Source organism: Loxodonta africana, unplaced genomic scaffold (assembly GCF_030014295.1).
Source record: "Loxodonta africana isolate mLoxAfr1 unplaced genomic scaffold, mLoxAfr1.hap2 scaffold_29, whole genome shotgun sequence".
NCBI lineage: Eukaryota > Metazoa > Chordata > Mammalia > Proboscidea > Elephantidae > Loxodonta > Loxodonta africana.
Window position 1 is genome coordinate 817,050 of NW_026975011.1, and position 24,482 is coordinate 841,531.

Sequence of the window (24,482 nt, forward strand, 5' to 3'; positions counted from 1 at the left end):
ACCATTCCCATTGTACATATGGGGAACAATTCATCCAAGGTCACGAGTCAGTAAGAGGAAGCCAGGTTGGTTCCAAAAGAAAAAAAAAAAAGCCAGTGTTGTTGGGTTAATTCTGACTCATGGCGATCCCATGCATTTCACAACAGTGTTCCATGGGGTATTTAGTGGTTGAGTTTCTTAAGGAGATCACTGGACATTTGTTTCAGGAAGCCTCTGTGTAGGCTCAAACTACCAACCTTTCGATCGCTAGCCAGCTCCTTATTCTTTTGTGCCGGGGACTCCCCATGTTTTCAAATTGTATAGACTTTTACTGTTACAAATCAGGCATTGACACAGTTAAAAAAAAAGAATTCTTTCCGTTACAATTCATTTCCTCTGAAGTGTAATTTGCGTGCAATGGAACTTGCCCATTTCAATTTATAATTTAGTGAACTTCAGGAATTTTAAATATCATCGTGTAACCATCTTCTCAACCAAGATTTAGAGCATGGATTCAGATTCTGCTTCAACTCCCTGTTGTCTTTCAGGTACTTAGTGAGGAACAGCTTCAGAGTCTGCTGATTTTGGCAGTCACCATTCGGAGGCCACAGGGTAGAGCTGGTGAGAAGCCCCTGAGGACTTCTTATATTTTTGAACAGGAAGGGGATTGACATCTGTCTCTGTGATGAGACCTCTTTACCCAGGGTCTCATTAAATGGCTGTGTGGGGAGTTCTTATTATAAAAAGGCACCTCCACACTATAGATGAGCACTGTGATGTTGGGAAAGTAGCTTCATTCAGAGAACATGCCGGCCCTGCCCATCTCCCAAAACTGTGATGCTATGGACTCTGCTACCTTGACCCTCCTTGTGCCCTTGATGGCAGCCAGGGACATGCCGGCCCTGCCCATCTCCCAAAACTGTGATGCTATGGACTCTGCTACCTTGACCCTCCTTGTGCCCTTGATGGCAGCCAGGGCACAGCCAAGCATGTTTCACTTTTCTCCATCGTAGGAGGACTTGGTTCTTCAGGGTACATTCTCTCTCCAACCCATGACATAGACCTCACAAAAATGAGCCCCAGATCTCCCAGCTCTGTTCATCACCAGCCCTTCCGGCAATCTCCTTCATGCCATCTTAATGTGGAATTTTCAGTCCTGGGTCGAGATGCTGAGAATCTCCTATTCCTCTCTCCTAAATCCCAGAATTCATGTCTTACCACTTACAAATTCAGTAAAACAGAGAAAAAGAAACACGCAAGAACTCAAAAACATCTACCAAGTCTGTATAACAGAAATATTGCAAACACACAGGGCTCTGAATATACAAAACAATTTTAGAAAAGAAGAAGAAAGTATGGGGCTCACACTTCAAGATTTAAAGTATCACTACAAACACACAGTAAACAAAACAGTTTTGTACTGGCATTAGGATAGACATAGAGACTAAAGGAATAGGGTGCCCAGAAATGAATTCATACATCTTTGCCCAATTTGTTTCAACAATGATGCAAGCCCATTCCATGGGCAAAGAATAGTCCCTTCAACAAATGATGCTGGAACAACTGGATCTCCATATTTAAAAGTATGAAGTTGGACACATACTCTACATCAAATACAAAAATTAACTCTAAAAGGATCGATGACCTGAATATGAGAGCTAAAACCATAAAACCCTTAGAAATATAACCCAGGGTTATATTTTAGGGTTTTTGTCCCACATTTTCGTAGATGTGACACAGGAAACAATAGATAAATTTCTCTCGGTGAAAATTTAAATATTTTGTGCAACAATGAGCATTATCAAGAAAGTGAAGACAACTACTGATTGTGAGAATGTACTCGGAATCTCTACTCTGTTTAAAGGTTTCATATCCAGATACATAGACTGCCTGAGCTAAATACAAAAACACCAACAATCTATCTTAAAAATGGACAAAAGACGTTAAGGCATTATTCCAAAGAAAATATACAAATGGCCAGTAAGCACATGAAAAGATGTTCAACATTATCAGTCAGAGAGGTGTCATTCCTTACCACATCGATGGATGTTGCCAGAATAAAAACGAACAAACAAGGAAAAAAAAAAAAGATTTGGTGAGGACGTGAACAAACTGGGAGTGCATTGCTACTGGGGATATAATGTGCTGCAGCCACTGTAAAATACAGTTTGGTGGATCCTCAAATAATTTAACATAGAATTATCATATGACCTTGTTATTCCACTCCCAGGCATGTACACAAATGAACTGAAAGTAAGGAAACAGGTACTTGGACACTCATGTTCATTGTAGCATTATTCACTGAATGAAAAAGGTGGAAACAACCCAAGTGTCCATCAAAAGATGATTGGATAAGCAAAACATGACAAATAGATACATGCAATATTAAGCAGTGACAAGAGCAGTGGAGTTCTGTTACTTGCAATAAATGGATGAACCTTGAAAACATTGTTCTGTGTGAAATAACTGAAATCCCAAGAACAATTATTGCTTGATCCCGCTTACAGGAAAATCTACAACACACAAAGATATAGAGCAGATTAATGGCTAGGAGAACTGAAGACACAAAGCATAGGGAGTCACTGCTAAAAACAAAGCAACAAGAAAAAGAATATTCAAAACCAAAGGAAAAGAAACCTATGAAACCTAGCATGAATTATTAAATATCGTATTTAAAATACGTGGTATTTTACAATATAAAAGGAGGCCAAGCACCATTCCGCCAAAAAAAGAGTACATAATTACTGCAAAGTACAGTTGTCATGTTGGGAATAATGCTATACTGAACATATAAAGCAGACTGGCCAGGCTACAAGGGATCCATTTGTAGTACAGAGAAGTTACTTGATTATTCCAGGAAAGAGGTGTCAGTACACTTTTAAGCGGTAGAATCCACCAAAAGAAAAGAGAGTCGCCATAAGGTGCAGAAGTCCTTGAGTGGGTACAAGTAAGGTAGGAGGCCTATGTGGAGTCAACTGGGGTCCATCATGGTCACATGACACCCTCTGGTGTGTTTGATGTTGCACACGACATGGGGGAAAATAAAGAAGGTCAGATCACCCTATCAGAAAAAGAGGACACTGAGATGAAACCAGCAGGATTGGCTTTCTGGATTTGAAGTTATTAGGACCAGAGTCTCATAGAACATCTTGGCATGATATGGTTCATAAAGTTATGTTTTATATCCTCATTTGCTGGTAGTGTTTGTGGTTTTCAAAGCTTGTGAGTGGCCTTCTATGATACAACTATTGTTCTCTACTCATCTGCAGCAAAAGACAATGTAGAAAACCAAAGACTCAAAGGAGAAACTTGCCTACAAGACAAACAAAGTCTACACAAACCTCGAGCTAATCTATTCTGAGGCCAGAAGAACTAGATGGTGCCCAGATACCACTACCATCCCTTTTGATCAGGGCCACAATAGATGGATTCTGATAGCATGGGAGATAAATGTGGCACAGAATTTCAACTCATTTAAAAAAAATTGGGGGGGACCAAGATGGCTGACTAGGTGGAAGCTCCAGCTGACCCCTCTTGCAAAAGATTCAGAAAAACAAGTGAAGCAATTACATACATGGCAATCTAGGAACGCTGACCATCAAACTGAGAACTAGGGAATTGACCTGAGTGACAGGGAAGTGAGAATCCACGCGCTGAAGGAAGGAGCAGTCCCGGAGTCAGGCTAGCTCCTCCCCAGCCCTGAGCCCTTAGGGGAATGAGAAACCGCTCGCTGAAGAAGCGACCAGTTCCAGGGCCGGGCAAGCCACGTCCCAGACCTGAACCCTTGCGGAGTCTTGGAAGCAGAGCTATGGAGATGATCGTGGCTTCCTGAGACAAGGCAAGCAAGGTTGCAGCGCTAACCCCCTGGGCAATCTCCGCAGGGACCTAGCCAGCACACACAGGCTACACACTCCTCCGGAATCTCAGATAAAACAGTCCTCATGAAACAAGAGAAGTAAGTTTATCTAATTTTTTTTTTATCTATCTGATCCCTCCCCTCCCTGCCCCAGGCAGCTTCATTAACATTGGAATTCCCTGGGCCAGAGATTGAAGTGCTTTGCAGGTTTTTTTTTTCTTTTCTAACCCATCCTGGCCTGGAAAAGCAGCAACTAACAATCAGGTGAAAAATCCTTTCCTGATTTCTCTAAACTGGAATAGCATTACAGAACAAGCACCATCCAGGTATAAGAGATCCACAGTCTTTGGCTTTCACCCCTACCTGGAACCAGGTGGCTATTTTAATGCAAAGGCAATTCTTTTAGAGATCAGCTGTAATTGTTGTAGCTGACCAGTGGGAAGGCAAGTTTTGGACCACTCTACCTATTAAACAGAGAGCTCACTGATCTGTAGCATGGAACTGAGGGCTGAGGTTCCATCCACACCACCTAACCAGCTGCTAAAGGGGTCAGAGGATAGCAATGCCTACCAATTTTTAGAGGTACAAGCATTGGGTGCCTAAGGTACAGCTGCAGAGCCCACCTACCAAAGTGCTTTAGGAATAGAGACACACCTACCTCACTGGCACTTGGGGGAAGGCTGTCAGCACCCTGCCCTCCTCAGAGTGTGACCCCCTGCTGTTACAAGAAACTGGTACATACAACCATCACCACTACTCCTCTAAGTCAGTAGCAGAGAGCCTACACCACACACTAGCTGACCCACTATCAGAACACCTGAGCTGATTCGATTCAAGAATAGTGAATAGATACATACGCTCATATACTGGGTAACAGCTCAAACCAGCTGGTAACAGGAATAAGCAATTCAAAGGCTCCAATAATTAAGTTAGCTCACTCTAGTAGCCCATCTGTGTGTATTGAAACAAAACGAAACAAGAAGATAAGACACAGTAAGCAAATATAAAATAAATCATTACAATAACTTATAGATGGCTCGGAGACAGCAGTCGATATCAAATCACATAAAGAAGCAGACCATGATTGCTTCTACAAACCCCCAAATCAAAGAATCAAAATCTTTCCCAAATGAAGATACATTCCTGGAGTTGCCAGATATAGAACATAAGAAACGAATGTACAGAATGCTTCAAGACATCAGGGATGACCTCAGAAATGAAATAAGGCAATCTACAGAAAAAGCCAAGGAACACACAGATAAAGCAGTTGAAGAAATCGAAAAGATTATTCAAGAACATAGTGAAAAATTAATAAGCTGCAAGAATCCATAGAGAGACAGCATTCAGAAATCCAAAAGATTACCAATAAAATTACATAATTGGACAACTCAGTAGGAAGTCAGAGGAGCGGAATCGAGGAATTAGTTTGCAGAGTGGGGGAGTTGGAAAATAAGTCAATTGATACCAATATAATTGAAGAAAAATCAGATAAAAGAATTAAAAAAAATGAAGAACCCCTAAGAATCATGTGGGACTCTATCAAGAAGAATAACTTGTATGTGACTGGAGTTCCAGAAAAGGGAGGGATAACAGAAAATACAAAGCGAATAGTTGAAGATCTGTTGGCAGAAAACTTCCCTGGCATTGCGAAAGATGAAAAGATATATATCCAAAAGTTCATCGAACCCCATACAAGACAGATCCCAAAAGAAAATCACCAAGATATATTGTCACCAAATGTGCAAAAACCAAAGATAAACAGAAAATTTTAAAAGCAGCCAGGGATAAACGAAAAGTAACCTACAAAGGGCAATCAATAAGAATAAGTTCAGACTACTCAGCAGAAACCATGCAGGCAACAAGGCAATGGGATGACATATATAGAGCTCTGAAGGAGAAAAACTGCCAGCCAAGAATCATATATCCAGCAAAACTCTCTCTGAAATAAAAAGGTGAAATTAAGACATTTACAGATAAACACAAGCTTAGAGAAGTTGCAAAAACCAAACCAAAGCTATAAGAATTACTAAAGAAAATTATTTGGTCAGAAAATCAATGATATCAGATACCAACACAACACAAGGTCACAAAACAGAACATCCTGATATCAACTCAGATAGGTATATCACAAACACAAAATAAAATTAATTATAAAAAAAGATCAAAACAGGGAACCATTGATGTCATTACGTAAAAGATTACAATAATCAAAAAAGAGGGACTGAATACAGGAGGCATAGATCTTCCATATGGAGAGGAAACCAAGGCGATATAGGATGATTCAAGTTAGGTTTTTACTTACAGACATAGGGGTAAATATTAAGGTAACCACAAAGAGGTCTAACAATTCCATACTTCAAAATAAAAACCAAGATAACCATAAAAACTCAGCAAAAATAAATTCAACTACTATGAAAATGAGGAACACACAATTTACAAAGAAAAACTTCTCAGCACAAAAAAAGGAAGTGGAAAAATGAAATAGTCAACAACATACAGAAAAAAGCATCAAAATGACAGCACTAAACTCACACTTATCTATAATTATGCTGAATGTAAATGGCTTAAGTGCACCAATAAAGAGACAGAGAGCCACAGACTGGATAAAAAAACATGATGCGTCTATATGCTGCCTACAAGAGACATGCCTTAGACTTAGAGACACAAATAAACTAAAACTCAAAGGATGGAAAAAATGTGTCAGGCAAACAACAATCAAAAAAGAGCAGGAGTGGCAATATCAATTCCTGACCAATTAGACTTTAAATTTAAATCCACCACAAACGATAAAAAAGGACACTACATAATGATTAAAGGGACAATTTACCAGGGAGATATAACCATATTAAATATTTATGCACCCAATGACAAGGCTGCAAGATACATAAAACAAACTCTAACAGAATTGACAAGTGAGATTAGACACCTTCACAATTATAGTAGGAGACTTCAAAACACCACTTTCAATGAAGGACAGGACATCGAGTAAGAAGCTGAACAAAAACACCGAAGATCTAATTGCCACAATCAACTAACTGGATCTCATAGACTTATACAGAACACTCCACCCAACAGCTGCAAAGTATACTTTCTTTTCTAGTGTACGTGGAACATTCTCTAGAATAGACCACATATTAGGTCATAAAGCAAACCTGTACAGAATCCAGAACATTGAAATATTACAAAGCATCTTCTCAGAGCATAAGGCCATAAAAGTAGAAATCAATAACAGAAAAACCAGGGAAAAGAAATCAAATATTGGAAACTGAACAATACCCTGCTCAAAAACGGCTGGGTTATACAATACATTAAGGAGGGACTAAAGAAATTCATAGGATACAACGCAACTTAAAACACTTCCTATCAAAACCTTTGGGACACAGCTAAAGCAGTGCTCAGAGGTCAATTTATATCAATTAATGCACACATATAAAGAGAAGAAAGAGCCAAAATCAAAGAACTGTCCCTACAACTTGAACAAATAGAGAGCAACAAAAGAAACCTTCAGGGACCAGGAGAAAAAAATAATAAAAATTATAACATAATTGAATGAATTAGAGAACAGAAAAACAATTGAAAGAGTTAACAAGCCCAAAAGCTGGTTCTTTGAAAAAATCAACAAAATTGAAAACCATTGTCCAGGCTGACTAAAGAAATACAGGAAAGGAAATAAATAACCCAAAAAAGAAATGAGATGGGCCATATCACAACAGATACAACTGAAATTAAAAGAATCCTATCAGATTACTATGAAAAATTGTACTCTAACAAATTTGAAAACCCAGAAGAAATAGATGAATTCCTAGAAACACACTAACTACCTAAGCTAACACAAACAGAAGTAGAACAACTGAATAGATCCATAACAAAAAAGAGATTGAAAATCAAAAAACTCCCCCCCCCCCAAAAAAAAAACCCCTGGTCCTGACGGCTTCACTGCAGAGTTCTACCAAACTTTCAGAGAAGACTTAACACCACTACTACTAAAGGTATTTCAAAGCATAGAAAAGGATGGAATACTCCCTAACTTATTCTATGAAGCCAGCATATCCCTGATACCAAAACCAGCTAAAGACAACACACACAAAAAAAGAAAATTACAGACCTATATCCTTCATGAACATAGATGCAAAATCCTCAACAAAATTCTAGCCAATAGAATTCAACAACAGATCTAAAAAATAATCGACCTCAACCAACTGGGATTTATACCAGTTATGCAAGGATGGATCAATATTAGAAAAACAATTAGTGTAATCCACCATATAAATAAAACAAAATACAAGGACCACTTGATTTTATGAATTGATGCAGAAAAGGCATTTGACAAAGTCCAGCACCCATTCATGATACAAACTTTCAACAAAATAGGAGTAGAAGAAAAACTCCTCAGCATAATAAAGGGCATTTATACAAAACCAACAGCCAACATCATCCTTAATGGAGACATTCTAAAAACATCCCCCTTAAGAATGGGAAACAGACAAGGGTGCCCCTTATCACCACTCTTATTCAACATTGTGCTGGAGGTCCTAGCCAGAGCAATGAGGCTGGATAAAGAAATGAAGGGCACCCAGATTGGTAAGGAAGAAGTAAAAATATGTCTGTTTGCAGATGACATGATCTTATACACAGAAAACCCTAAAGAATCCTCAAGAAAACTACTGAAACTAATAGTTCAGCAGAGTATCAGATTATAAGATAAACATACAAAAATCACTTGGATTCCTCTACATCAACGAAAAGAAGATCAAAGAGGAAATCATCAAATCAATACCATTCACAGTAGCCCCAAAGAAGATAAAATACTTAGGAATAAATCTAACCAGAAAAGTAAAAGGCCTATACAAAGAAAACTACAAGGTACTACTACAAGAAACCAAAAGGGACATAAGTAAGTGGAAAAACATACCTTGCTCATGGATAGGAAGACTTAACATTGTAAAAATGTCTATTCTACCAAAAGCCATCTATATATACAATGCAATTCTGATCCAAATTCCAGCGGCATTTTTTAATGAGATGGAGAAACAAATCACCAACTTCATATGGAAGGGAAAGAAACCCTGGATAAGTAAAGCATTGCTGGAAAAGAAGAAGAAAGTGGGAGGCCTCACTCCACCTGATTTTAGAACCTATTATACAGCCACAGTAGTTAAAAGAGCCTGGTACAACAACAGACACATAGACCAATGGAACAGAATTGAGAACCCAGATATAAATCCATCCACATACGAGCAGTTGATATTTGACAAAGGCCCAGTGTCAGTTAATTGGGGAAAAGACAGTCTTTTTAACAAATGATGCTGGAATGATTCTGGCATAACTGGATATCCACGTGCAAAAAAAGGAAACCAGACCCATACCTCACACCATGCACAAAAACTAACTCCAAATGGATCAAAGACCTAAACATAAAGTCTAAAACGATAAAGATCATGGAAGAAAAAATAGAGACAACGTTAGGAGCCCTAATACATGGCATAAACTGAATACAAAACATTACTAAAAAAACTGAAGAGAAGCCAGATAACTGGGAACTAATAATAATCAAACACCTATGCTCATCTAAAGACTTCACCAAAAGAGTGAAAAGACCACCTAGAGATTGGGAAAGAATTTTCAGCTATGACATCTCCGACCAGAACCTGATCTCTAAAGTCTACATGATTCTGCTAAGACTCAACCACAAAAAGGCAAACAACCCAATTAAAAATGGGAAAACGATATGAAGAGACACTTCACTAAAGACGACATTCAGGCAGCTAACAGATACATGAGGAAGTGCTCTCGATCATTAGCCATTAGAGAAATGCAAATCAAAACTACAATGAGATTCCATCTCACTCCAACAAGGCTGGCATTAATCCAAAAACACAAAATAATAAATGTTGGAGAGGCTGTGGAGAGATTGCAACTCTTATACACTGCTGGGGGGAATGTGAAATTGTACAACCACTTTGGAAATCTATTCGGCGCTTCCTTAAAAAGCTAAAAATAGAACCATGATAGGACCCAGCAATCCCACTCCTCGGAATATATCCTAGAGAAATAAGAGCCTTTACACTAACAGGTATATGCACACCCATGTTTATTGCAGCACTATTTACAATAGCAAAAAAATGGAAGCAACCAAGGTACCCATCAAAGGATGAATGGATAAATAAATTATGGTATATTCACACAATGGAATACTACACATCAATAGAGAACCGTGAGGAATCTGTGAAACATTTCATAACATGGAGGAACCTGGAAGGCATTATGCTGAGTGAAATTAGTCAGTTGCAAAAGGACAAATATTGTATAAGACCACTATTATAAGATCTTGAGAAATAGTTTAAACTGAGAAAATGCATTGTTTAGTGGTTATGAGAGGAGGGAGGGAGGGAGGGTGGGAGAGGGATATTTACTACTTAGATAGTAGATAAGAACTACTTTAGGTGAAGGGAAGGACAACAGTCAATACAGTGGAGGTCAGCACAACTGGACTAAACCAAAAGCAAAGAAGTTTCCTGAATAAACTGAATGCTTCAAAGGTTAGTGAAGCAGGGGCAGGGGTTTGGGGACCATGGTTTCAGGGGACATCTAAGTCCCTGGGCATAATAAAATCCATTAAGAAAACATTCTGCATCCCACTTTGAAGAGTGGCTTCTGGGATCTTAAATGCTAGCAAGCAGCCATCTAAGATGCATCAATGAGTCTCAACCCACCTGGATCAAAGGATAATGAAGAACACCAAGGACAAAAGGTAATTACAAGCCCAAGAGACAGAAAGGGCTACATGAACCAGAGACTACATTATCCTGAGACCAGAAGATCTAGATGGTGCCCGGCCACAACCGATGACTGCCCTGACAGGGAATACAGTGGACGACCCCTGAGGGAGCAGGGGAACAGTGGTATGCAGACCCCAAATTCTCATAAGGGCCCCGATGATCATGGTCCCCAGAACTTCTGTTGGCCCAGGACAGGAACCATTCCAGAAGCCAGCTCGTCGGACATGGATTGGACTGGACAATGGGTAGTAGAGGGATGTTGGTGAGGAGCGAGCTACTTGGATCAGGTGGACACTTGAGACTATGTTGGCACCTCCTGACTGGTGGGGAGATGGGAGGGTAGAGGGGCTTAGAAGCTTGTGAAATGAACACGTAAAAAGAGAGTGGAAGGAGGGAGCAGGCTGTCTCATTAGGGGGGAGAGTAATTGGGGGTATGTAGCAAGGTGTATAGGAAACCCTGGTGGAGTAGTGGTTAAGTGCTACAGCTGCTAACCAAAAGGTCAGTGGGTATTATAAGATCTTGAGAAATAGTATAAACTGAGAAGAACACATACTTTTGTGGTTACGAGGGGGGGAGGGAGGGAGGGAGGGAGGGAGAGGTTTTTTTACTGATTAATTAGCAGATAAGAACTGCTTTAGGTGAAGGGAAGGAGAATACTCAATACATGGAAGGTCAGCTCAGTTGGACTGGACCAAAAGCAAAGAAGTTTCCGGGATAAAATGAAGGCTTCAAAGGTCAGCGGAGCAAGGGCGGGGGTTTGGGAACCATGGTTTAAGGGGACTTCTAAGTCATTTGGCAAAATAATTCTATTATGAAAACATTCTGCATCCCACTTTGAAATGTGGCATCTGGGATCTTAAATGCTAACAAGCGGCCATCTAAGATGCATCAATTGGTCTCGACCCACCTGGATCAAAGGAAAATGAAGAACACCAAGGTCACACGACAACTAAGAGCCCAAGAGACAGAAAGGGCCACATGAACCAGAGACCGACATCATTCTGAGACCAGAAGAACTAGTTGGTGCCCGGCCACAATCGATGACTGCCCTGACAGGGAGCACAACAGAGAACCCCTGAGGGAGCAGGAGATCAGTGGGATGCAGACCCCAAATTCTCATAAAAAGACCATACTTAATGGTCTGACTGAGACTAGAGGAATCCCGGTGGTCATGGTCCCCAAACCTTCTGTTGGCACAGGACAGGAACCATTCCCGAAGGCAACTCATCAGACATGAAAGGGACTGGACAGCGGGTGGGAGAGAGACACTGATGAAGAGGGAGCTAATTATATCAGGTGGACACTTGAGACTGTGTTGGCATCTCCTGTCTGGAGGGGGGATGGGAGGATAGAGAGAGTGGGAAGCTGGCAATATTGTCACGAAAGGAGGGACTGGAAAGGCTGACTCATTAGGGGGAGAGCAAGTGGGAGTGTGGAGTAAGATGTATATAAACATACATGTGACAGTCTGACTTGATTTGTAAACGTTCACTTGAAGCTCAATAAAAGTTAATAAAAAAAAAAAAGGTCAGTGGGTCGAATCCACCTAGGTGCTCCGTGGGAACTCTATGGGGCAGTTCTTCTTTGCCCTATAGGGTCCCTATGAGTCGGAATCGACTCAATGGCAGTGGGTTTGGTTTTGGTAGCAAGGTGTATATAAGTTTTTATGAGAGAGACTGACTTGATTTGTAAACTTTCTCTCAAAGCAAAATAAAAATTAAATAAAATATATATATTTATCATCAAATACAGAAAAAGAGGGGGGCTTACTGGACTGGTTCACACTTGAGGACTCCCTGAAATCACTGCTTTGAGATACTCTTCAAACTTTGAACTGAAACTAATGCCAGTAGCTAAATAACAGATTGCCTCACAAAGTAATGAATACCTCTCATAAGTAATGTGCCGCTTAAAAAAAATCATCTATATGAGAGCAAATGGTAAACAATTACTTTAAAACAAAGATGAGAATGTAAGAGTCAGGGAAATTAGATTATTGGAAGCTTGCAATTGCCTATCTAGGATACAACTGTTGGTCTCTACTCATCCAGAACAAAAGAAAGAAAGAAACCAAAGGCTCAAAGAAGAAACTAGTCTACAAGACAAATAGTCTACACGAGCCATGACCTCATCTACCTTGAAACCAAAAAAAAACTAGATGGTGCCCGGCTACCGCCTCCGACCATTCTGATCAGGGCCACAGTAGATGGACCCTGATAGTATGGGACAAAAATGTGGAATAGAACCTCAAATCCATAAAAAACTAAGCAAAAACCAGACTTACTCGACTGGTTGAGACTGGAGGACTACTGTCCTGAGATACTCTTTAAACCTTGAACTGAAACTAGACCCTGAGGTTATCTTTTAGCTAAATAATAGATAGGCTCCTAAAATAAAGAATACCACCCATGACTGCTGTGATCCTATAAAAAATCGTCTTTATGAGAACAAATAGTCAACAATTACTTTAAAACCAAGGTAAGAATGCAAGGAGGCAGGGCAACTAGATTAATGAAAGTGGAACAACCATAACAGAAATATTGAGAAAGTTCATGAATCATGAAGAATGTACCCAAAGTCACTGAACAATCTGTGCAGAAATTGTTGAATGAGAACCTAAACTGCTATGTAAGCCTTCACTAGAAACATATTATTATACTAAAAAGAGTATTTTCTAATTTCCTTTGTGATTTCTTCCTTGAACCAAGAATTATTTAGAAGTACACTGCTTAATTTTCTACTATTTGGAAAATTTATAGATATTTTATTGTTATTGGTTTCTAATTTCATAGCATTGTGGTCAGATAACATACTCTATGATGCCGATCCTCCTTAATGTATTGAAAGCTGTTCTAGGGCAGTGGCATAGTGGTTAAGGGATGTGGCTGCTAACCAAAAGGTCAGCAGTTTGAATTCACCAGTGGCTCCATGGAAACTTCATGGGGCACTTCTACTCTGTCCGATGGAGTCACTATGAATCAGAATCGACTCAACAGTATAAGGTACTTAAGGTCCCCTGGTGGTACAATGGTTAAGCACTCGGCCGCTAACTGAAGGCTTAGAGGTTCGAATGCACCAGCCACTTTGTAGGAGAAAGATGTGGCAGTATTCTTCCATAAGACTACAGCCTTGGAAACCCTATGAGGCACTTATACCCAGTACTAGGGTTGCTATGAGTCAAAACTGACTCAATAGCAATGGGTATCTAAAGTCCTTAGGTGGCACAAGAGGTTTGCTTTTGTCTACTAACCTAAAGGTTGGTGGTTCAAATCTACCCAGTGGCACCACAGAAGAAAGGCCTGGCAATCTGCTTCCATAAAGATTAGAGCCAAGAAAACCCTTTGAAACAGTTCTACTGTAACACATGGGGTCACTGAGTTAGAATTTGGGTTATACGGTCTAGTTTGATGAATGTTGCATGTATACTTGCAAAGAATTAGACTCTGCAATGGTTAACCTAACCTGCAATTAACCTAATTCCCACTCCATAAATGGCAATTAGGTTAATTTGGTTGATAATGCTATTCAAACCTTTTATAGCCTTACTGATTCATCTATGTGTTCTAACAATTAATAAGGAAGAGGTGTTACTATCTCTTTTTGTTTGACTTTCTGTAATTTGAATATGATATGCCTGGGTGCAGATTTTTTCCTATATATCTTGCTTTGTCGCTATGAGTCGGAATCGGCCCGACAGCAACGGGTTTTGGTTTTGAATTTATCTTGCTTAGTGTTTTCTGGGCCTACTGGATTTGTAGTTTGGTGTCTGTCAACAATTTTGGAAAATTCTCAGTCCTTACTGCTTCAAGTCTTTCTTCTGTTCCTTTCTCTCTTCTCCTCTTAGTATTCCCATTATGCATATGTTACATGTTTTGTGATTGCCCCACAGTTCCTGGATAGTCCTTTTTTTTCCTCCAATCTTTTTTTCTCTTTGACTTCCAGTTTGAGAATTTGCTACTGAAATATCTTCAAGCTCACTGATTCTTCCCTCAGCTATTTCCAGTCTACTAGTAGGTGCATCAAATGCCTTATTCATTTCTGTTGCAAATTTTGATTTCTCACATTTCCTTATTGTTCACAATTTTTTTGGTTAGACTACTCATCTATTCTTGCATGTTGTCCACTTTTTCCATGAGAGCCCTTAACATATTAGTCATAGTTATTTGAAATCCCCAGTCTGATAATTCTAACACCTCTGGCATTGTCTGAGTCTGCTTGTGATACCTGCCCTTTCTCTTCAGATTGTTTTTTGCTTTATAGTATGCCTTGTAATTTTCTGTTGGAAGCCAGCATGATGTATAGGTAAAAGGAACTGTACTCTTTTGGATGTAAAGTTTTGTTAATGTTCATGCAGAGGTAAAGTGTGGTGGAAGGGAATGCTTGTATGGAACATAAGTCATATTATGTCACTCTTCTACTTAAACTTTGCCTTTTCTCTCAAAGGAAAAGTCAAAGTCCTTTAAGTGGCTGACAATTCCTACATGATCTGGCTTCCATTACTACTTTGGTATCACCTCCTACTGCATTCTCCCCTTGCTCCATTACAGCCTCACTGGTTTCCTTACTGTTTCTCAAACACATCAGGCATGCTCTTGCCTCAGGACCTTTGTACTTGTGCCCTCTCCTGAAATGGTCTTCCTTCAGCCATTCCCATGGCCTGTGCTCAACTCATATGTCACCTTATCATAGACACCTTCCCTTCCACCCTACATTAAAAGCAATCCTCCTTCCCCCATCTAACTTCTCACCCTCTCCTAGAATTCCCTTTCCTCTTATGCAGCTTCATGTTTTTCTCCAAAGCACATTTCACCATCTTATTTGTCTGTTTATTTACTATCTGTCTTCCTGACAATAGGAGGTATGTTCCATGAAGGCAGAGTCTTGCCGTTTTTCATTCACTGCTGGATACCTACTGCCTAGAACAGTGCCTGGTACATAGCAGCACTCAATAAACATTTGTTGAATAGAATACTAAAGAACAGACTAATCAATGGAAAGATGCAATTATTGGGCAGCACTGAGAACTGGAAAACCTGCTTTAGAGCCTTGATTCTGACTCCATAAAAACTTTCCCAATGACTTCCCCTTTCTGCTTCCCTAGACCTCCTTGCTACAGCCCCATCTCTTTCATAGCCTTTCCAGCTTTCAACCCAATGCTGGAAGTGGCAGTGCCTGAAGCAGATGGTCCACCGGGCACAGGTAGGACACAAAGTGATGGGGCAAGAGCAGGGAAGGCAGCTGCGATAGCTTATCCATATCCATACCTTAGCTTTGGTTGGCTGCACTGAAAAAGAGCCACGTAAATCCTGTAGGATGGCACTAGACAACATAATAGACAATTTGCCATAAATAAGGAAGAGTTCACTGACTCAGCTGATAAGACATTGAGACTCTTCATCTTGGAGTTGTCCACTCATTCAGGCACTGGGCACAATCTTTAGTTCAGAAAGAGGCCATGGTATAAAAGATCTATCTTTGAAAACAGATTGTCTGGGCTCAGATCCTGACTCTGTCACTTACCAACTATGGTATCTTGGAAAATTTGTGTCATCAAACTGGGTCAGTTAACGGATATAATAATATCAATCACATACAGATTTTGGAAGGATTAAGTAAATGTGAAGTGGTAAGTACAGAAACAGGCACAGAGGGAGGGCCCTATGAAAGAGAGCTATTGTTACAATTATTAAATATTACCACCACCACCCCAGTACATACAAACTGAACTTCAGTATGTTCAAGAGTGGGAAAATGAATATACAGAAAAAAAAATATTTTTAATGCTCTTTTAACACAGATATCATCTAAGTCTTCGTAATTTCACCATGTGATGCAAAAAGACCAAAACTGTCTAAAAACCTTTGATGAAGAAAATCCTCTTAATTTCAGAAAGAATGAAATATCTTTATAGTTTTCTTTGTATAAGTCTTTTATATCCCTGGTTAGATTTATTCTTAAGTATTTTATTTTTTTAGGGAATATTATAAATGGTATTGTTTTCCTGATTTCCTTTTCATCATTCTCTTTATTGGTGTATAGGAATCCAACTGATTTTTGTATGTTTATCTTGTATCCTGTGCCTGTACTGTATCTTTGTATTAGTTCCAGTAGTTTTCTCATGGAGGCTTTTGTGGTTTCTATGTATAGTATTATATCATCTGCAAAGAGGGAGCATTTCACTTCTTCATTACCAATTTGGATGTCCTTTATTTCTTTTTCTTGCCTTATTGCTCTAGCTACAAGTTCCAGCAAAAAGTTAAATATGAGTGGTGATAAAGGGCATCCTTGTCTTGTTCTTTTTCTCAAGGGAAATGTTCTCAGCCTCCCTTCAAGACAACAGGAAGGAAATGAGGCAATATGCAGAACAAGCCAAGGAACACACAGATAAAGTAATTGAGGAAATTAGAAAGATTATTCATGAACATAATGAAAAGTTTAATAAGGTGGAAAAATCCATAGAGAGACAGCAATCAGAAATTCAGAAGATTAACAATAAAATTACAGAATTGGATAACTCAATAGAAAGTCAGAGGAGCAGAATTGAGCAAATAGAAGCTAGAATTTCTGAACTCAAAGATAAATCACTTGGTACTAATATATTTGAAGAAAATCAGATAAAAGAATTTTAAAAAATGAAGAAACCTTAAGACTCATGTGGGACTCTATCAAGAGAAATAACCTACGAGTGATTGGAGTACCAGAACAGGGAGGATAACAGAAAATACAGAGAAAATTGTTGAGGATTTGTTGGCAGAAAACTTCCCTGATATTGTGAAAGATGAGAAGATATCTATCCAAGATGTTCATCGGACTCCACATAAGGTAGATCTTAAAAGGAAGTCACCAAGACATATTATAATCAAGCTTGCCAAAACCAAAGATAGAAACAATTATAAGAGCAGCAAGGGATAAAAGAAAAGTCACCTACAAAGGAGAGCCAATAAGAATAAGCTCGGACTACTCAGCAGAAACCATGCAGGCAAGAAGGTAACGGGATGACATATTTAAAAAATTGAAGGAAAAAAATTGCCTGCCAAGAATCATATATACATCAAAACTGTCTCTTAAATATGAAGGTGAAATTCAGACATTTCCAGATAAACAGAAGTTTAGGGAATTCGTAAAAACCAAACCAAAACTACAAGAAATACTAAAGGGAGTTCTTTGGTTAGAAAATCAACCAGAAGTCAACCCAGACAGAGAAATCCAAAAAAACAAAGCAAGATCAAAAAAAAAAAAAAAACAAAGCCCAACACAGGGTAACAGCAATGTCTCATTGAATCAGTTCTGACTCATAGCAACACTATGCACTACAGAATGAAACACTGCCCGGGCCTGAGCCATCCTTAACAGTCGTTGTTATGCTTGAGCTCATTGTTGCAGCCACTGTGTCAGTCTACCTCATCGAGGGTCTTTCTCTTTTCTGCTGACTCCGTGCTTTGCCAAGCATGATGTCCTTCTTCAGGGACTGATCCCTCCTGATAACATGTCCAAAGTACGTAAGACACAGTCTCACCATCCTTGCTTCTAAGGAGCATTCCGGTTGTACTTCTTCTAAGACAGATTTGTTTGTTCTTTTGGCATTCCATGGTATATTCAATATTCTTCACCAACACCACAATTCAAAGGCATCAATTCTTCTTCGGCCTTCCTTATTCATCATCCAGCTTTTGTGTGCATACGATGTGATTGAAAATACCATGGCTTGCGTCAGGTGCACCTTAGTCTTCAAAGTGACATCTTTGTTTTCAACACTTAAAGAGGTCTTTGCAGCAGATTTGCCCAGTGTCTTTTGATTTCCTGACTGCTGCTTCCATGGCCGTTGATTGCGGATCCAAGTAAAATGAAATCCTTGACAACTTCAATCTGCTTGCAGCCAACCCCTTTGTTACCAGTTTCAGGCACCTGTTCAACCCTGTGAAGCCTGCGCGTGGTGGCCAGGAGCCAGACTGACCACGACTCTCAGGATTTTTACCTCCTATAACTCCAACAGAACAGTTTTTTCTTTCCCAGCTAACGCTGGAACCATCAAGGGAACTCTTTTAAAAGCACCTCGCCAGATTGCTTTCATGGGTGTTGGAAACAGGGGTCAGTGTGTGGACATAAGTGGGCTTCAAGTAGCCTTAGCTGAGTGCCAGTCAGAATTGCCAACGCAGAGTAAAGCTAGCTTCCCTAGCATTCTCAGTGACCCAGACCTCAATTCTTCCATTTTTGGATTTGACAGTTTGGTTGCCTCTCAAAACACAGAAGCTTTAGTCAGTGGACCAAAACCACCTATTGAAAGCCATTTTCGGCTAGCGTTTTTCTAACACCTCCACTCCATGTTTGTGAGGATGAGTTGGCATGGCTAAATCCAACGGAGACCGACCATGCAATTCAGTGGGATAAGTCAATGTCTGTTAAGAATAGCACTGGTATAGAGATGAAGCAGATAATGGCCAAAGCCTTCAAACACCCCTTATCTTCTCCTCAACAAACACATTCCTTGGTGAGTTGAAAAAAAATGCAAAACTTGTTTATCATATTGACCTGACTCCAGCCAATCCTCCTGATCTCGTGGAAAACAAGTCTCTAGCTGCTATAGAAATGTTGCTGAAATTAATGCAGTTGAACCAGATAACCGAGTATTTTTAAGTGCTGGTCAATATCGACATGTCCTTACATTCAATGGAAGTTGTAAATCAGTTAACTACAGCTGTTGATCTACCTCTTGAATTTATCCACCTTTATATATCCAATTGCATCTCTACTTGTGAACAATTTAAGGGTCATTTGGTGCACCTTGTCTGTGTCTTCCTCCAATCCTTGATCTGTAACGAAATTATTAACGTGCAGGACTTGTTTATAGAAGTTCAGGCATTCTGTATTGAACCCCTTAGGATATGAGAAGCTGCTGATCTTTTCTGGTTGTTGAAGACGTTGGATACTGGGGAAACCCCTTCTGAGACTAAAATGTCAAAGTAATACCTCATCGAAACTACACCAGTCATTGTTCACTCGTACCGTGGTTTAATTTTTAAAACTGTTAAAACCCTGAGTGGATTGCGTGGTGTAGTGCATATAAACAATACTTTATCTACTTAAAGTTTTACTTTCCTGGATGACTTTTTACCTTTAGATGAACTTTTGGTAAGAAATTGAAAAAAATGTGTCTTTTAGGTGTCTTGTTATCCATGGGAGGATCGGTTATCTCAGAAAACTATTATTGCAAAAGAGCAGATAAGCACTAAAGAGCAAAGTGCCTGTTTTTGTTTAAAAGCCACGTTGCAGACTTCTGATAATTCATGAATCCAGTTTTCCTGAGGTTTCAGTGCTAATGTATTTCATGATAGTAAATTAAGATAGTCTTAAAAATTTGTGATCCTGTCCTTGATGTGACATTAGGTGAGTATTTTGAATCCTCAGAGGACCAAGAGAAATCTGGTTCTTGAGCCCAGTTGCACAGGTAGCTCTTAACTTCTCATTAAACACCATCTGAACCAAGGGCACACTTCTAAATTTATCCCTTCTTATAGTGGGGATTACTAGACAACAGAGGAAATGTATTCCTTGGGACTCTTACAAAAACTTGGGAACTACTAGAAAGCTTTTTCTAGGCTGGAATAGCTGGTACAGTTTTCTGTTTGTTTTTTCTCCCCCTCTCTCAAGACTAGTTCTTCTGTAATTATTGTTAGTATAACATAATCTTTTTTTAAGTTTTATTTTTTATTTGTTTTTTTTTTAAGGAAAAACACCAGTTAGTGCTTTGAGAGGAATACCATTTCAAATAGCTTCCTGAGTGGGTGCTATTATTACCCTCATGTCTGTGGTAGGGTAAATGATGTGTTTGAGAAACATTATAGTGAGGTGGTATCGTGTGGACTTTTACTCTTCATTTAACTCTTGGACAACAGTGCCTTACACTGAAGTTCTTTTTTTAATGAAAAAATAAGTGTGTGTGTATATATATATATATAAAACCTCATATATATATATGGAGCACTTGTGGTACAGTGGTTAAAGCGCTTGGTTGGTAACCAAAGGGTCAGCAGTTGGAACTCACCAGCCGAACCCACCAGCCTCTCCAGAAGAGAAAGATGTGGCAGTCTGCTTCTGTAAATATTTGCAGCCTTGGAAACCCTATGGGGCAGTTCTACTCTGTCCTATAGGGTAGCTATGAGTCGCAATTTACTCAACAGCAATGAGTATGAGTAATGTAGTCAATCATCTGAACATATATAAAACTATATGTCAGGAACAGGTCTCTGGGTAGTGCAAAAGGTTGAGTGCTAGACTTCTACCCGAAAGATTAGGGGTTTGAACGTATTCAGAAAGCTTTGGCCTGGAAATCTGTTTTGAAAAGACCACAGCCTTGAAAACCTCTGCTCTGCACACAGGAGGTAGACATGAGTCAGAATCAACTCAATGGCAACAAACAATACCATGTCATGATTTTTTTTGCTTAGTGTAAAGATCTCAGAAGTTGTAAAGAATGTGTTTTAATGCTTTACTATTGCTATATTATTAAAATAGATTATGCATATTTAAACTTCTTAATTTTAATTCTTTTACATTAATTCCATTAAACTAGACCCTTTCAATCATAAGTATACTTTCCAGAGTTTGTATTCAAAAGTAAATTAATTCAGAAAGGAAAAGAATAAATATAAAGAAAATAGAACAATTATAGGTAGATTTCCTTGGAAAACTTTTATTATGTAATTCATACTGAGGTTTACAAAATGTGTCACCTACAGTTGAATAAATATTGACTCTAGTTCTAGTAGGATGAATTATTCTTTGGGGACCAAAGAGCGTGTAGGAGCTGCTGTTCTTCTCTTGACTGTTTGCTTGGTTGTCTTGGGCATTGAACATGTCATGGATTATAAATAATAGGATTCAGAGTCTGGCGGATGAGTTGTCCCTGACAGATACCTTCCCTGCTAACTGCAGTAACTATGATGGTCAAGGTTGTGTATCAACTTGCCTGGGCCATGATTCTCAGTGGTTTGGCAGTTGTGATGTAGTTTGGCAGTCGTATTATGATGTGATCACTTCCACAGTGAGATCTGACATAATGTGAACACCTCCATAATAGGATCTGCTGTGAGTAAAAGGTTGGTCAGGTGGACTGCATTGAATAGAACTGGACATTCTGGCAAGATTCCTGGTCTTCTGCTGGCTTTATATCCTGCAGCTGGCTCCTGTTTGTCTGACTTCCAGTTCTTCGTGCTCAAGCTAGCAGCTTACCTTTGGTCCTCCCTGCTGATCTTGGAGTCCATCAATCTGTACAGCCTGTGAACAAGAGCTCTGCTCTCTGTCCTGCCAAACTTGGGTTCTCCAGCCCCTGTAGCTCCCTGAATCAGGAGAACCAAGCCTCTATCCTGACCCATGGACCTGGAATGTTCCAGCTTCTATAAACGTGTGAGCCATTTCCTTGATGTAAATTTTCCTCTCTCTATATATTTGTAAGCTTTACTGGTTTTGATTCTCTAGAAAACCCAGCCTAAGACAGTAATTAAAACATCAACTGCAACCATAGGTACAACCTGGGAAGGCACCAATTGCAGTATGCTTACATGGAGGTGGGTGATGGGCTGACTGTTTTTATGTATTATCTCACTTAATTATTACTCCAGCCTTTAGAGTTAGGGTTTACTAAACCAGATTTATAGATGAACAACCTGCAGCTTACAGCAGAGTGTAACAGCTAAGACCACATGCTGGGAAGTGGTAGAGCTGGGATTTGGCTTCTTTACCCAGGTCAGCCTCAATGTCCAGCTTAAAGGTTGTGGACAGACATTCTGAATTTCTCTTTTGAAGCATGCAGGGGAGGTAAATGTTTCACCTGCAATTGGCATAGCAATTGTTAGCATTTGCAAAATGGCACTGATGCAGGTAAAGATTACATTGTAGCTGAAAAAGACAGAAAAGATTAAATGATTCAGAGCTGGCATTTCGTTTGCTAGCAAGAGAGGAAATGTTACCAAATCTGAGAAATACAGTGGCATTATAATTGACTGAACTCACCAAGGTATTTGAGTTTTCTATAGTATTTTCATTTGTGAAAATAAACAAAGGCCACTCAAGTGAGAACAAGCAAAAGCACTTTATTCGAAGCTGGCTATGACAAAGGAGTCAGCCACCATCACGTGTATTTTACAGAGACTCAAAGGCAGGCAGTGGAGAGGGAAAGTTTAATAGTGGAAAAAAAAGGCTGCATAGGGTGTGCTCTTATTGGACATTGTTGGCATGGGAAGTTGGAGGAAGACTAAAGAGAAGCGGGGCAACCTACATAATTGGTCAGGGGAGTATGTTTCTCTGATCCCAAGTTGGGAGTGAAGGCAAAAAATTAAGGAAGCTGGCAGTTATTGACCAAGTCCTAACCATTTGAGGGCTGATTACTGCAGAAACTGTGGTTTGTAGAACTACCTCATAGGGTTTCCAAGGAGCAGCTGGTAGATTCGAACTGCTGAACTTTTGGTTAGCAACCAAGCTCTTAACCAGTCTACCACCAGTTCCAAACTGACTTGACAGGAACTGGTACCTACCTTAAACTTCCATGCAGAGAGGGGTGCTATCTTTCTGTTATTTACATTTCAAAGAGATGGATCCTAGGTTCTTGAGAAAACCTTCCTGGGTTGTAAAACTGGCAAGTTTATTTAGTCCTTTAAAAGAATATAAGAGCTTGGCAGAAAACCAAAATGTCCTTGGCAGTTCAAAGCCACAAGCCACTCCTTGAAAACCCTTTGGGGCAGTTCTACTCTGTCCTTATAGGGTCGCTAAGAATTTCAACTTGCAAGCACTCTAAAGAAATGCTGTTAGAAAAAAAAGAAAAGAAAAAAGAGAGACTGGTACTCTTTTTCTTTTTGCACAAGGGTGGGCAGAAATATATGTGTCTGTTTTTTGTTTTTTTCCTTGTTTTTGGTTTGTATTCACCCCTACAGTTATTAAGCATGATGCAATGTTTAAAAAGCAAAATAAAAATAACTAGGCAAATGTCATTCTTGACTGAATTAATTACTCACGTCTTTCTTATATCTGGTCTATTCCATGTATTTGTACCTTTTGCAGGTCCCAGGCATCGAGGAGAGTCAGTCATTCCACTGAAAGAGGATCTTAGAAGGCAGCAACTCTCTATGCTCCCTAATTTAATTACTGTTAAATAATGTAGGCTCTGTATTCCACTTTCTGGGTCATGTAGCTTAATTTGCGAGCTTAAGATGCACAGAATTTGGTAAATCACCCCCAAAACACTGCATTATATTTTTGCATAGAATTAAGATAATTTTAACTCTTTTCAGTAGATTTCAAAAAGAACTTAGAGCCCTTAGGTCTTGTTTTCAGAACATAAACTGATAGGTCCCTTCGATGGGACTGGATTTGTCTCTTAAAAAGCAACATTACAGTTTGTGGTGTTATAACTTTTCTGCAGCATCTGGTGAAAACAGGATGATAAATCAGATTAAGACTATGTTGCAGTGATTCAAAAAAAAGGGAACTATAAAGCTTCAAGGGCAGAAACTTGGGCCTTTGAATCTGAAATCATAAGGAACAATTGCAGTTTTCAAACATTTGACCTATTAGGAAACTGTTGTTCCATGAAATCTACTGTCAAAGAGAGAAACTGAGAGTAGATATATTGATTTTTAGGATTTTCTAATGCACAAAACTAAATACTCACTATAAGAAAGTTCCTGACCAGGATTGATCATGCCAGCTACTCTTCTTTAACCCAAAGTTGCTAGTCTTTTCTTTCCTGTTCAAAGCCTGGCTTGCTGAATGTGACTTTCAAAAGACATCTTTGGGTGGAGGGCCAGAGACAGCCTTCTTACCTGATGTCAGTTGATCTCAATAAAAGAGGGAGGGAAGGGTTCAGTCACTCATA

The 24,482-nt window shown here is 39.4% G+C and overlaps 1 pseudogene; it reads left to right on the forward strand.

Annotated features, from left to right (window-relative positions):
• The first annotated feature begins 785 nt into the window (after window positions 1-785).
• LOC135229366 (CCR4-NOT transcription complex subunit 11-like) lies at window positions 786-23,878 on the forward strand (annotated as a pseudogene).
• Window positions 23,879-24,482: the final 604 nt, after the last annotated feature.